This window comes from Oncorhynchus masou, unplaced genomic scaffold, assembly GCF_036934945.1.
Source record: "Oncorhynchus masou masou isolate Uvic2021 unplaced genomic scaffold, UVic_Omas_1.1 unplaced_scaffold_3009, whole genome shotgun sequence".
Lineage (NCBI taxonomy): Eukaryota > Metazoa > Chordata > Actinopteri > Salmoniformes > Salmonidae > Oncorhynchus > Oncorhynchus masou.
In genome coordinates this window covers 10,001-26,284 of record NW_027009428.1, presented here as the reverse complement: position 1 = coordinate 26,284, position 16,284 = coordinate 10,001, and the positions used below count along the sequence as shown (strand labels likewise).

General features: G+C 47.4%; 1 pseudogene; it reads right to left on the bottom strand.

Moving 5' to 3' along the window:
* The window catches only part of LOC135534105 (actin filament-associated protein 1-like), a 41,156-nt pseudogene that overhangs the window by 17,494 nt on the left and 7,378 nt on the right, over nucleotides 1-16,284 (bottom strand).

The following is a 16,284-nucleotide window of genomic DNA, read 5'->3' as shown; positions in this document are numbered from 1 at the left end:
AGACAGAGGAGAGGGGAGAGACAGGGAGACACAGGAGAGACAGAGGAGACACAGGAGAGAGAGAGGAGAGAGACAGAGGAGACACAGGAGAGAGACACAGGAGAGAGAGGAGACACAGGAGGGGAGGAGACACAGGAGACACAGGAGAGAGACACAGGGAGAGAGACAGAGGAGACACAGGGGAGAGACAGAGGAGACACAGGGAGAGACAGAGGAGACACAGGAGAGGGAACCAGAGGAGACAGAGGAGACACAGGAGAGAGACAGGGAGAGAGACAGAGGAGACACAGGAGAGAGACAGAGGAGACACAGGAGGAGACACAGAAGAGGACAGAGGAGACAAAGGAGAGAGAGACACAGGAGAGAGACAGAGGAGACACAGGAGAGAGACAGAGGAGACACAGGAAGACACAGGAGAGAGACACAGGAGACACAGGAGAGAGACAGAGGAGACAGAGGAGAGAGACAGAGGAGAGAGACAGAGGAGACACAGGAGAGAGACACAGGAGAGAGACAGAGGAGACACAGGGGAGAGACAGAGGAGAGACAGAGGAGACACAGGAGAGACAGAGGAGAGAGACAGAGGAGACACAGGAGAGAGACACAGGAGAGAGAGAGAGGAGACACAGGAGAGAGACAGAGGAGACACAGGAGAGAGACACAGGAGAGAGACAGAGGAGACACAGGGGAGGAGACAGAGGAGACACAGGGGAGAGACAGAGGAGACACAGGAGAGAGACAGAGGAGAGGGGAACAGAGGAGACACAGGAGAGAGACACAGGAGAGAGACACAGGAGAGAGACAGAGGAGACACAGGAGGACAGAGGAGACAGGAGAAGGACAGGAGAGAGACAGGAGACACAGGAGAGACACAGGAGAGAGACAGAGGAGACACAGGAGAGAGACACAGGAGGAGACAGAGGAGACACAGGGGAGAGACACAGGAGAGAGACAGAGGAGACACAGGGGAGAGACAGGAAGGAGAGAGACAGAGGAGACACAGGGGAGAGACAGAGGAGACACAGGGGAGAGACAGAGAGACACAGGGGAGAGACAGAGGGAGACACAGGAGAGAGACAGAGGAGACACAGGAGAGAGACAGAGGAGACACAGGGGAGAGACAGGAGAGAGACAGAGGAGACACAGGAGAGAGACACAGGAGAGAGACAGAGGAGACACAGGGGAGAGACACAGGAGAGAGACAGAGAGACAGAGGAGAGACACAGGAGAGAGACAGAGGAGACACAGAGAGACAGGAGGGACAGAGGACAGGGGAGAGACAGAAGGAGGAGACACAGGAGAGAGACAGAGGAGACACAGGGGAGAGACAGAGGAGACACAGGAGAGAGACAGAGGAGACACAGGGGAGAGACAGAGGAGACACAGGAGAGAGACAGAGGAGACACAGGAGAGAGACAGAGGAGACACAGGAGAGAGACAGAGGAGACACAGGAGAGAGACACAGGAGAGAGACAGAGGAGACACAGGAGAGAGACAGAGAGAGACCAGAGGAGAGAGAGACACAGGAGAGAGACAGAGGAGACACAGGAGAGAGACAGAGGAGACAGAGAGACACAGGAGAGAGACAGAGACACAGGGAGAGACACAGGAGAGAGAGGACAGGGGAGACACAGGAGAGAGAGAGGAGACACAGGAGAGAGACACAGGAGAGAGACACAGGAGAGAGACAGAGGAGACACAGGGGAGAGACACAGGAGAGAGACAGAGGAGACACAGGAGAGAGACAGAGGAGACACAGGAGAGAGACACAGGAGAGAGACAGGGGAGACACAGGGGAGAGACACAGGAGAGAGACAGAGGAGACACAGGAGAGAGACAGAGGAGACACAGGGGAGAGACAGAGGAGACACAGGAGAGAGACAGAGGAGACACAGGAGAGAGACAGAGGAGACACAGGAGAGAGACAGAGGAGACACAGGGGAGAGACAGAGGAGACACAGGGGAGAGACAGAGGAGACACAGGGAGAGAGACAGAGGAGAGAGACAGAGGAGACACAGGAGAGAGACACAGGAGAGAGACAGAGGAGACACAGGAGAGAGACAGAGGAGACACATGAGAGAGACACAGGAGAGAGACAGAGGAGACACAGGAGAGAGACACAGGAGAGAGACAGAGGAGACACAGGGGAGAGACACAGGAGAGAGACAGAGGAGACACAGGAGAGAGACAGAGGAGACACAGGAGAGAGACACAGGAGAGAGACAGAGGAGACACAGGGGAGAGACACAGGAGAGAGACAGAGGAGACACAGGAGAGAGACAGAGGAGACACAGGAGAGAGACACAGGAGAGAGACAGGGGAGACACAGGGGAGAGACACAGGAGAGAGACAGAGGAGACACAGGGGAGAGACACAGGAGAGAGACAGAGGAGACACAGGGGAGAGACAGAGGAGACACAGGGGAGAGACAGAGGAGACACAGGGGAGAGACACAGGAGAGAGACAGAGGAGACACAGGGGAGAGACAGAGGAGACACAGGGGAGAGACAGAGGAGACACAGGGGAGAGACAGAGGAGACACAGGAGAGAGACAGAGGAGAGAGACAGAGGAGACACAGGAGAGAGACAGAGGAGACACAGGGGAGAGACACAGGAGAGAGACAGAGGAGACACAGGGGAGAGACAGAGGAGACACAGGGGAGAGACAGAGGAGACACAGGGGAGAGACAGAGGAGACACAGGAGAGAGACAGAGGAGAGAGACAGAGGAGACACAGGAGAGAGACACAGGAGAGAGACAGAGGAGACACAGGAGAGACAGAGGAGACACAGGAGAGAGACAGAGGAGACACAGGAGAGAGACAGAGGAGACACAGGAGAGAGACAGAGGAGACACAGGGGAGAGACAGAGGAGACACAGGGGAGAGACAGAGGAGACACAGGAGAGAGACAGAGGAGAGAGACACAGGAGAGAGACACAGGAGACACAGGGGAGAGACAGAGGAGACACAGGAGAGAGACAGAGGAGAGAGACAGAGGAGACACAGGAGAGAGACACAGGAGAGAGACAGAGGAGACACAGGAGAGAGACACAGGAGAGAGACAGAGGAGACACAGGGGGAGAGACAGAGGAGACACAGGGGAGAGACAGAGGAGACACAGGAGAGAGACAGAGGGAGAGAGACAGAGGAGACACAGGAGAGAGACACAGGAGAGAGACAGAGGAGACACAGGGGAGAGACACAGGAGAGAGACAGAGGAGACACAGGAGAGAGACACAGGAGAGAGACAGAGGAGACACAGGGGAGAGACACAGGAGAGAGACAGAGGAGACACAGGAGAGAGAGACAGGAGAGAGACAGAGGAGACACAGGGGAGAGACACAGGAGAGAGACAGAGGAGACACAGGAGAGAGACACAGGAGAGAGACAGAGGAGACACAGGGGAGAGACACAGGAGAGAGACAGAGGAGACACAGGGGGAGAGACACAGGAGAGAGACAGAGGAGACACAGGGGAGAGACAGGAAGGAGAGAGACAGGAAGGAGAGAGACAGGACAGAAGGTTTCTGAGGCAGTGGTTCAAAATTCCCCACGAATGATGTCATCATAGTGAGGCATCTGATGCTCTGAGTCTGGAGTGCTTCTGCACACACACACACACACACACACACACACACACACACACACACACACACACACACACAGACACACACACACACACAGACACACACACAGACACACACACAGAAACACAGACACACACACACACAGACACACACACACAGACACACACACACAGACACACAGAAACACACACAGACACACACACACACACACACACACAGAAACACACACAGACACACACACACACACACACACACACACACACACACACACACACACACACACACACACACACACACACAAATCCTTCGCTGCATCAATCAGTACCCAGATCCAGTTACCATGATAGAGATGATATCTGCCATGGCGACGACTTCATTACATATGTGGCCATTTGTTCCCAAACACGGCTATTGTTTCTCTGGCCACACACACACACACACACACACACAGCAGACCCCGGGCCTAAGGTAGGAAACCAGACACACAGATGTGAAAGAGCTTCACTTTTTAAAAGGATGATTATTATAATGTGTTCCTCCTTTTTCTGAGAAAGAATTGGGGAAAACTCTCTGATCAGGTTCATTTGATTCCACTGAATCAAGGCCGTTAGTTACCAGCCATGGAAGGAATGTGGATGATTAAGCTGAAAAAGAGGGGTTGGAGACTCGTTTTTCCCTCAGAAAGAGCTGGGGTGAAATGGTGTGGAGAAGGGCGGGTGTGTGGTCGTCATTTAGCCTGAAGATGCAGGACGAGAGATATGGGGTGATGTCATCAGCCACTGGTGACATACAATACGGACTGAGAGGATTGGAGCAGAGTAAACAATATGGACTGAGATGATTGGAGCAGAGTAAACAATATGGACTGAGAGGATTGGAGCAGAGTAAACAATATGGACGGAGAGGATTGGAGCAGAGTTAACAATATGGACTGAGAGGATTGGAGCAGAGTAAACAATATGGACTGAGAGGATTGGAGCAGAGTAAACAATATGGACTGAGAGGATTGGAGCAGAGTAAACAATATGGACTGAGAGGATTGGAGCAGAGTAAACAATATGGACTGAGGATTGGAGCAGAGTAAACAATACGGACTGAGAGGATTGGAGCAGAGTAAACAATATGGACTGAGAGGATTGGAGCAGAGTAAACAATATGGACTGAGAGGATTGGAGCAGAGTAAACAATATGGACTGAGAGGATTGGAGCAGTGTAAACAATATGGACTGAGAGGATTGGAGCAGAGTAAACAATATGGACTGAGAGGATTGGAGCAGTGTAAACAATATGGACTGAGAGGATTGGAGCAGAGTAAACAATATGGACTGAGAGGATTGGCAGAGTAAACAATATGGACTGAGAGGATTGGAGCAGTGTAAACAATATGGACTGAGAGGATTGGAGCAGAGTAAACAATATGGACTGAGAGGATTGGAGCAGAGTAAACAATATGGACTGAGAGGATTGGAGCAGAGTAAACAATATGGACTGAGAGGATTGGAGCAGAGTAAACAATATGGACTGAGAGGATTGGAGCAGTGTAAACAATATGGACTGAGAGGATTGGAGCAGTGTAAACAATATGGACTGAGAGGATTGGAGCAGAGTAAACAATATGGACTGAGAGGATTGGAGCAGAGTAAACAATATGGACTGAGAGGATTGGAGCAGAGTAAACAATATGGACTGAGAGGATTGGAGCAGAGTAAACAATGTGGACGGAGAAGATTGGAGCAGAGTAAACAATATGGACGGAGAGGATTGGAGCAGAGTAAATAATATGGACTGAGAGGATTGGAGCAGAGTAAACAATATGGACTGAGAGGATTGGAGCAGTGTAAACAATAAAAGTAGTGGCCCCAGCCGACTTGTAAGTCGCTTTGGACAAAAGCGTCTGCTAAATGGGTTATATTATTATTATTATTATATGACAGATATTCAACCTGGTCTATCAGAGAGCAAAGTGGAGCTGTATCACACTAACCTAGCCTCTTAGTTCTACATGAAGGGTCTATGGGCTAGAAGCTAGGGGTCCCTTGGAATTGGGTATAAAATAGTTGGAGATCGACAGTAGGGGAACAAAAGTGGTTGTCAAACTGCATTACCCCTCCAATCCTCCAGAGGGCGATATAATTAACTAATAAGAGTGAATGCAATAAATGCCTGAACTTAAACGGATCAAATTACAGCAAACTGTCAAAACACATCAGTCAGAGATCCCCCAATTGAGCTCTTTGGAGAAAAAGGTTGTGCCCATATTTCAACAATCATTGTTTCCAGCTGTTATAGACAAACTATTAAACACACATGTCTATCAATCAGGGCTGAGTTAGCAATCCCCTACAGGACAGGAATTTACTGCTGTTGGGTAACACACACACACACAGAGAGAGACAGAGAGATATGGAGGGAGAGAGAGACAGAGAGAGAGAGAGAGATGGAGGGAGAGAGAGAGAGATGGAGAGAGAGAGAGAGAGAGAGAGAGAGAGAGAGAGAGAGAGAGAGAGAGAGAGAGAGAGAGAGAGAGAGAGAGAAAGAGATGGAGAGAAAGAGAGACAGAGAGCGTTTTCAGTGTTCCAGACCCTCCCTGGTTTCACCTTGGTCCTTACAGTCGGTGACGGTGTGTCCGTTCTCATTGGGCGGCCTCCGTCTGAGCTCGGCCTATCACACAACACCTTCTGGAATGGAAAAGGTTGTACACAGTTAAGATTTCAGAGCATTAGAACTGTCAGCAGGACAGACAACACACACAACCATACATAAACACACACACTGTACACACAGAGAATCTTGGAGAGCATCTGCAACATGTTATGTATGAATAATTAGACTAGGCTTCTAAGTACGGTGCCAGCTAGGAGCGATTTGTCATAAAACCTCCTGCGCTGCCTCATTTTCCACCACTGTACACACACACACACACACACACACACACACACACACACACACACACACACACACACACACACACACACACACACACACACACACACACACACACACACACACACAGTACAGGCTCCAACATATCCAGTAACTTATGAAATCCAATAACACACCCTCTCCCTGACTCCTCCCCTGTACACACTGTGCCACAGCTGCAATTAACTGTTATCTGGCACAACAATTACAGCTTTTACTGCATTGTGTTGCCCTGGTATCCTATTGTGTTGCCCTGGTATCCTATTGTGTTGCCCTGGTATCCCATTGTGCTGCCCTGGTATCCTAATGTGCTGCCCTGGTATCCTAATGTGCTGCCCTGAATCCTAATGTGCTGCCCTGGTATCCCAATGTGCTGCCCTGGTATCCCATTGTGCTGCCCTGGTATCCCATTGTGCTGCCCTGGTATCCCATTGTGCTGCCCTGGTATCCCATTGTGCTGCCCTGGTATCCCATTGTGCTGCCCTGGTATCCCATTGTGCTGCCCTGGTATCCCATTGTGCTGTACTGGTATCCTATTGTGCTGCCCTGGTATCCCATTGTGCTGCCCTGGTATCCCATTGTGCTGCCCTGGTATCCCATTGTGCTGCCCTGGTATCCTGCCTGCTATTAGGGCACAGAGAGAGAGGGGAGGGTACAGGGCCACATGGCAACATATAGAAATCTCCTCCTCCAGTTGTCCTTGCAGAGAAATTACAGTAGCAGTGTGTGTGTGTGTGTGTGTGTGTGTGTGTGTGTGTGTGTGTGTGTGTGTGTGTGTGTGTGTGTGTGTGTGTGCGCGGTGTGTCCTTACCTTCATGTTGATGTGTTTGTATACATGTGTGCATGCTTGGAGTGTTTATGAGTGTGTGACGGCCGGGGTGTGTGTGTAAGTGTGTGTTCATGTGCCTGAGCTGGTGTTCTGTTCCCTTACCTTCTCCAGGTCGGGCTTGTGCACAGGAGACCCTGCTACATCTGAGTCACAGCCATTACTGCACACCTCCCTCATCACCTGGAGAAGAGCAAACACAAAGGAGGATTCTAGGACAGGACTGTTCATGTTCAACTGGCTACAATGCATCAGTTACATCCAGCAAGACTGATGTCTTGAAGAAGCCATGTCAACATCTTTAAAGTCCAGAATGTGTTTCCCGACACTACATCCCCTCCCTGTGTAAAGGTATTAGCTCACAGAATGGATCACAGAACAGAATACAGCACTTACAGCAAGACTGACAGAAAGACTGACAGGAACAAGGCAACAGGTATACAGATTAGTGAACACTACTTGACCCATAAGGCTCTGGTCAAAAGAAGTGCAATGTACAGTAAGCAAAAAAGTATTTAGTCAGCCACCAATTGTGCAAGTTCTCCCACTTAAAAAGATGAGGAGGCCTGTAATTTTCATCATAGGTACACTTCAACTATGACAGACAAAATGAGAATAAAATTCCAGAAAATCACATTGTAGGATTTTTAATGAATTTATTTGCAAATTATGGTGGAAAATAAGTATTTGGTCAACTACAAACAAGCAAGATTTCTGGCCTTCACAGACCTGTAAGTTCTTCTTTAAGAGGATTCTCTGTTACCTGTATTAATGGCACCTGCTTGAACTTGTTATAAAAGACACCTGTCCACAACCTCAAACAGTCACACTCCAAACTCCACTATGGCCAAGACCAAAGAGCTGTCAAAGGACACCAGAAACAAAATTGTAGACCTGCACCAGGCTGGGAAGCCTGAATCTGCAATAGGTAAGCAGCTTGGTTTGAAGAAATCAACTGTGGGAGCAATTATTAGGAAATGGATGACATACAAAACCACTGATAATCTCCTCGATCTGGGGCTCCACGCAAGATCTCACCCCGTGGGGTCAAATGATCACAAGAACGGTGAGCAAAAATCCCAGAACCACACGGGGGGACCTAGCGAATGACCTGCAGAGAGCTGGGACCAAAGTAACAAAGCCTACCATCAGTAACACACTACGCCGCCAGGACTCAAATCCTGCAGTGGCAACGTGTCCCCCTGCTTAAGCCAGTACATGTCCAGGCCCGAGATCAGAGCCTTAACAGTGATTATAGAGAGACTGAGTCTTAACAGAGATAATAGAGAGACTGTGAGTCTTAACAGAGATAGAGAGACTGAATCTTAACAGTGATTACAGAAAGACTGAGTCTTAACAGAGATTATAGAGGGACTGAGTCTTAACAGTGATTATAGAGAGACTGAGTCTTAAACAGAGATAATAGAGAGACTGTGAGTCTTAACAGAGATAATAGAGAGACTGAATCTTAACAGTGATTACAGAAAGACTGAGTCTTAACAGAGATTATAGAGAGACTGTTGAGTCTTTAACAGTGATTATAGAGGGACTGAGTCTTTAACAGTGATTATAGAGAGACTGAGTCTTAACAGAGATAATAGAGAGACTGAGTCTTAACAGTGATTATAGAGGGACTGACCCAACAGTGATTACAGAAAGACTGAGTCTTAACAGTGAGTATAGAGACTGAGTCTTAACAGTGATTATAGAGGACTATTCTAACAGTGATTATAGAGAGTCTGAGTCTTAACAGTGATTATAGAGAGTCTGAGTCTAACAGTGATTATAGAGAGTCTGAGTCTTAACAGTGATTATAGAGGGACTGAGTCTTAACAGTGATTATAGAGGGACTGAGTCTTAACAGTGAGTATAGAGAGTCTGAGTCTTAACAGTGATTATAGAGAGTCTGAGTCTTAACAGTGATTATAGAGGACTGTGAGTCTTAACAGTGATTATAGAGAGACTGAGTCTTAACAGTGATTATAGAGGGACTGTGAGTCTTAACAGGATTATATTAGGATCCACTTTAGCTGTTGCGTGCCGCAGCTACTCTTCCTGGGGTCCAACACAGAACATGAAACATGACATAATACAGAACATTAATAGACAAGAACAGCTCAAGGACAGAACTACATACATTAAAAATGTAGCCTACATAGCAATGCACGTAGCCTACATAGCAATGCATACACACAACATATCTATGTCCAATAGGGAGAGGTGTTGTGCTGTGAGGTGTTTATCTGTTTATGAAACCAGGTTTGCTGTTCATTTCAGTAATATGAGATGAAAGGTTCCATGCACAATGGCTCTATAATACTGTACACTTTTTTTAATTTGTTCTGGATTTAGAGACTGTGAAAAGACCCTGGTGCATGTCTGGTGGAGTAGGTGTATGCCAGAGTTGTGTGTAAGTTGACGATGCCAACAATTTGGATTTTTCAACACAATGTTCCTTATAAAATGAAGAAGTGATGCAGTCAGTCTCTCCTCAACTCTTAACCAATAGAGACTGGCAGCATAGTATTTATATCAGCTCCTGATTACAATGTAGAGCAAGACGCCGCTCTGTTCTGGGCCAGCTGCTTAACTAGGTCTTTTCTCTGCAGTACTTGATTGCTGTCCGTGACATGGTCAAGATAAGACAAAACTAGAGCCTGCAGGACTTGCTTTTTGATTTGTGGTGTCAAAAAGCATCACAATACCCCATAAAGACATCACAATTTCATAATGACATCACAATACCCCATAAAGACATCACAATACCCCATAATGACATCACAATAACCATAATGACATCACAATACCCCATAAAGACATCACAATATTCCATAATGACATCATTAATACCCACATGACATCACAATAACCCATAATGACATCACAATACCCTCATAAAGACATCACAATACCTCATAATGACATCACAATACCCCCATAAAGACATCACAATACCCCATAATGACATCACAATAACCTATAATGACATCACAATACCTCCCATAAAGACATCACAATATTCCATAATGACATCACAATACCTCATAAAGATGTTGATTCTATAAACAGATCACGCAGCAACAATAATATGGACATGTTGATTCTATAAACAGGACGTTTATATGTCTGGATTTCACATTAGGCTTGGAGTGCCTCAAGGCCCTGCCTAGTCTCGTCTCTATTCACTAATGCAGTCTTACATGAATCATTACAGGGACATCGTAATTGGACATGTTATTGGATTCTTATCCTCCGACTAGGGTGGGATAACCAAGACCTTTTATTTCCATTCATTCTTTAATGTGAAATTCAAGAGTGATTATTTATCGAAGCTCTCCGTCTCTGGATGGAGGAACAGAGTAGGAGAGACAGAGTTAAAGAGAGAGATAAAGAGAGATAAAGAGAGGGCGAGAGCACGAGAGAGATGCAAGAGAGACAGAGAGTTAAAGAGAGAGATAAAGAGAGATAAAGAGAGGGCGAGAGCACGAGAGAGATGCAAGAGACAGAGAGTTAAAGAGAGATATAAAGAGAGATAAAGAGAGGGCGAGAGCACGAGAGATGCAAGAGAGACAGACAGTTAAAGAGAGATATAAAGAGATAAAGAGAGGGCAGAGCACGAGAGAGATGCAAGAGAGACAGAGAGTTAAAGAGAGAGATAAAGAGAGATAAAGAGAGGGCGAGAGCACGAGAGAGATGCAAGAGAGACAGACAGTTAAAGAGAGATATAAAGAGAGATATAAAGAGATAAAGAGAGGGCGAGAGCACGAGAGATGCAAGAGAGACAGACAGTTAAAGAGAGATATAAAGAGAGATATAAAGAGATAAAGAGAGGGCGAGAGCACGAGAGATGCAAGAGAGACAGAGTTAAAGAGAGATATAAAGAGATAAAGAGAGGGCGAGAGCACGCAGAGATGCAAGAGAGACAGAGTTAAAGAGTGAGCGATAAAGGAAGAGAGGGAAATAAAGACAAAGAAAGCAATAGAGAAACCGAGTGAGCTTTTTCCCTAGCGTCCTAGGCCACGCCTAATATCCAAACACATACTCCACACTAATCTGTTTGGCCTGTGAGCTGCAAACACCCCCAGGCTTAATTGTATGCTGAGCTGGCCAAAATAATATCTCCTCCCTCACCGTACAGTTAATAACGCAGGGGAACACATGTGCCTTCAATCCAATTCCTCTAGTCCAGGCCCCCGTTTCAAAGAACCGCGGCCAGCCGGGCCACATAATTGGGCGTGCTGATTGCAAGCATCATTGTTGATGGTAATCACCTGAGGCAGAGTTTGTTTGGGGTTGAAGGGCATTGGTTTATTCCGTGTTCACATGTATTGGTTCAATGTGTTTTTATCGTGCATGTTTTCAGACACCTGACCAAATATGCGTCGCGTCTCGAGCGATAATTAGGGATGTTGTGTGTTTTTCTTTTCTTCCTTCGCTGGTTCGGTTTGTATATTTGTGCAGTCCAATGCGGCTGCTAGCAGGTACCTCGGCGCTACCCCAGTGTGCTGTTAAGCAATAAACAAAACTAATTACCATGTGGAAGGAGTAATCAAATCAGAACAAAAAAATAGACTGTTTCCTTTTAATTCCCTTATTTCTGCAAAAAAAAGCTCCTATAGGGACCCACCATTTACACGTAATAGGGTTGGGAAAGCAAATATGACTGGCTATTGTTTCCATCAGCAGTCTGCACAGGACAAAATAGCAGACCGCTCGGTTTTTAACGGGGCCTCTCTGACCGGGTTTTGCACAGATTGAGGTGCTGTATGAAGAAGACCGGGTCCAAGCTCAGTTACAAAGGGCCCGGTCGGTAAACTAGAGGCTGGGGAAGTTCGCTGGCGGGACCGGTGAAAGGGGAAACGAGGAAGGAGAAGGGCTCTTAAAATAGCTGCACAAGGATAAACAATGGTTGTGCGTGTGTGTCTGTCTGTGTGTATTTCTATGAATTTAACCCCCCCCCCCATGGCCTCTTCCATACTGTGATTGAAATAGAATAACTCAAAGGCGATGGTATGGGAATGACATATGGGGCAGAGTGGAAGAGGAAAAAGGAGTCAGCAGGATGCTTTACTTTGAGGTCTCCAGGAGAGAAACAGACGTGAGAGGGAGATCTGAGATGGGACTGTTTCACAGATACTAACCAAACATCCTGCCATCAGAAACACCTGTTCAAAATAACCCTCTGGCCCCTAACGCAATGTCACGAAGAAGACTCCGCCCGCTAGGGCAGAAACAGAGAATGTATTTTCATACAGGACCAAAGGAGTCGCTCCCCAAGAAAAACAACCAGCGGCCGACTGTACCTTTGGACAAGCGTACCACGAGATTAATCGGTTTCTTATTATTCTCTCAAAAATATACAGCATCTTCCTTCAGCATTTACAGTAAATTTAGTCCATCCTGTTTTCACCCCCCAACAGTACCCCGGACTGGATGATCCCTCTTCACAGTACCAGTCAGTTCCTGCTTATTTAGCCAACTTGTCATTGTCTTGTCAACAATGAGGGACGTGCTTCTACACCTGCATTGCTTGCTGTTTGGGGTTTTAGGCTGGGTTTCTGTACAGCACTTTGAGATATCAGCTGATGTACGAAGGGATTTATAAATACATTTGATTTAATCCTGAAATGCACCTATTAGTGTGTCACTCCGTCTACAACAGTGTCACAGTAACATTGGGACCATTGTCTGATAGAAAACCATCGTAATTGGTGTCTCGGGTTATTGTGTTACCCTGATCCACTCGGACTACCACAGTGTACCGCTGTAACATCAATCTGTGTGTCAGGTTATAGTGCTACCCTGATCCACTCGGACTACCACAGTGTACCGCTGTAACATCAATCTGTGTGTCAGGTTATTGTGTTACCTTGAGCCACTCGGACTACCACAGTGTACCGCTGTAACATCAATCTGTGTGTCAGGTTATAGTGTTACCCTGATCCACTCGGACTACCACAGTGTACTGCTGCAACATCAATCTGTGTGTCGTGTTATTGTGTTACCCTGATCCACTCGGACTACCACAGTGTACCGCTGTAACATCAATCTGTGTGTCAGGTTATTGTGTTACCCTGATCCACTCGGACTACCACAGTGTACCGCTGTAACATCAATCTGTGTGTCAGGTTATTGTGTTACCCTGATCCACTCGGACTACCACAGTGTACCGCTGTAACATCAATCTGTGTGTCAGGTTATTGTGTTACCCTGATCCACTCGGACTACCACAGTGTACCGCTGTAACATCAATCTGTGTGTCAGGTTATTGTGTTACCCTGATCCACTCGGACTACCACAGTGTACCGCTGTAACATCAATCTGTGTGTCAGGTTATTGTGTTACCCTGATCCACTCGGACTACCACAGTGTACTGCTGTAACATCAATCTGTGTGTCAGGTTATTGTGTTACCCTGATCCACTCGGACTACCACAGTGTACCGCTGTAACATCAATCTGTGTGTCGTGTTATTGTGTTACCCTGATCCACTCGGACTACCACAGTGTACCGCTGTAACATCAATCTGTGTGTCAGGTTATTGTGTTACCTTGAGCCACTCGGACTACCACAGTGTACCGCTGTAACATCAATCTGTGTGTCGTGTTATTGTGTTACCCTGATCCACTCGGACTACCACAGTGTACCGCTGTAACATCAATCTGTGTGTCAGGTTATTGTGTTACCTTGAGCCACTCGGACTACCACAGTGTACCGCTGTAACATCAATCTGTGTGTCGTGTTATTGTGTTACCCTGATCCACTCGGACTACCACAGTGTACCGCTGTAACATCAATCTGTGTGTCGTGTTATTGTGTTACCCTGATCCACTCGGACTACCACAGTGTACCGCTGTAATATCAATCTGTGTGTCAGGTTATTGTGTTACCCTGATCCACTGGACCACCACAGTGTACCGCTGTAACACTAATCTGTGTGCTCTGGTTATTGTGTTACCTGAGCACTCTCAGCCTGCTCTTTGCTCTGCACGGCCAGAACCAGGCATTCGCTCCTGGTGGGCTATCTTCAGCTCGTGTTTCTTCTTCTGCCGTCCTGGGGATCGTGTGTGATGCTACAGCCTGATAACAGCTCCATCTGGGGTGTTCGGTCTTAGATGACTTAGGTAATTAGGAGGAAGAGAGAGGAAGAGAGAGGAAGGAGTTTCTTCTTCTTGGTCCTTGAGAGTGTGTGATGCCAAGCCTGATAACAGCAGCTCCATCTGGGGGAGGTCTTTAGATGACTTGAGCACTAGAGGAAGAGGGGAAGAGAGGGAGGGAGACAGGAAGAGACAGGATAGAAGAGAGAGGATAGAGGAAGGAGAGAGGAAGATAAAGGGGAGGAGAGGGGAGGAGAGAGGAAGAGACAGGATAGAAGAGAAAGGGAGGGAGAGGAAGGAGAGAGGGAGGAGAGAGGAAGAGGGAGGAGGAGAGAGAGAAGGAGAGGGATGGGTGAGGGAGGAGAGAGAAGAGGGAAGGAGAGAGGAAAGATGGAGGATGGAGAGAGGGTGAGAGGATGGAGAGAGGAAGGAAGGAGGAAGGAGAAAGGAAGAGAGAGGAGAGGAGGAGAGGAGGAGAGAGAGGCGAGAAAAGGGAGGGAGGGGGGGGGAAAGAAGGAGATGGAGGAGAGAGGAAGGAGAGAGAAAGAAGGAGGAAGGAGGGAGGAGGGAGGCGAGAGGAAGGAGGGGGGCAGAGAGGGAGATGGAGGAGAGAGGAAAATGAGGACGGAGAGGGAAGGTCAAAGAACCGGTGGATTAAGGCTTTCAAATACACATGGCTATGGCGTCTCTGGGTGCATGTGTTTATTCAGTGTGTGCGCATGTTTATGATATTTTTATTTAGCTCATTTTCAGTATTTGACAAGTAACGGACACCTGACACTCTACGAGCACATGTCTGTGAGCACAATCATCCACAACACACCAGCATAGTCTGTGAGCACAATCATCCACAGCACACCAGCATGGTCTGTGAGCACAATCATCCACAACACACCAAGCATGGTCTGTAAGGCACAATCATCCACAACACACCAGCATGGTCTGCCCGAGGAACTATGACTTTGCAGGTGGTAAGGCATTCACAGAAGGGTGAGAGAGTGTGTGTGTGTTCTTGTCTGTGATGCTGATAGTGCGTGTCTCTGTATCTGTTCGCGTGTCCACACCAACTAGCAGCATTTGTCCTTGATGACACAGAGCAGCTTGGTCCACTGGCCGAAGCGTTTCTTGCGCAGCAGGAAGGCACAGATGCGTGCGTCCTTGACCAGACCCATGGAGGCCTCCTCGCTCGGCCACTGGTGTCGCATCTTCTTCCCCTGTTCCCCTTCCCATCCTCCTCCTCCTCGTCATACGACTCATACGAACTGCTCATCTGGTCAGAATCATAGTCTGAGTGACAGACGAGAGAGAGGTAGAATGTGTTAGTTATTGAGTGGTTATATGTATCCTGAGTAAATGTGTGTTCAGTCCTCACTTGGGGGGGTCAAGATGTGTGGGTTCATTGTGTGTGTGTGTGTGTGTCTTATTCATGTGTGTGAGGTTTCATTGTGTGTGTGGTGTGTGTCTTAGTCACATGTATGTGCGCCTATATTTTGTAAACTCACTGGAAGTGATGTATTCTGGGGCTTTTCCAGGACTGAGGGGGACGGCCTCTTCATAGTATCCCTCTGGGAGAGAGCAGCTGGGGAGAGGAGGAGGCCCGTTGTCTGGAGGCTGGATGAAACTACAGGGGAGTGAGAGGCACTGGGTTAAGCTTGTTCACATCCACCTCACACACACAGAGGTGAGAGATTGTACATTGTTAAAACACTGTATATATATATATATAACATTTATGTAATGTCTTTATTGCTTTGAAACTTCTCTGTATGTGTAATGTTTACTAATTTTTATTGTTTATTTCACTTATTGTATATTATCTACCTCAACTTGCTTTGGAAATGTTAACACATGT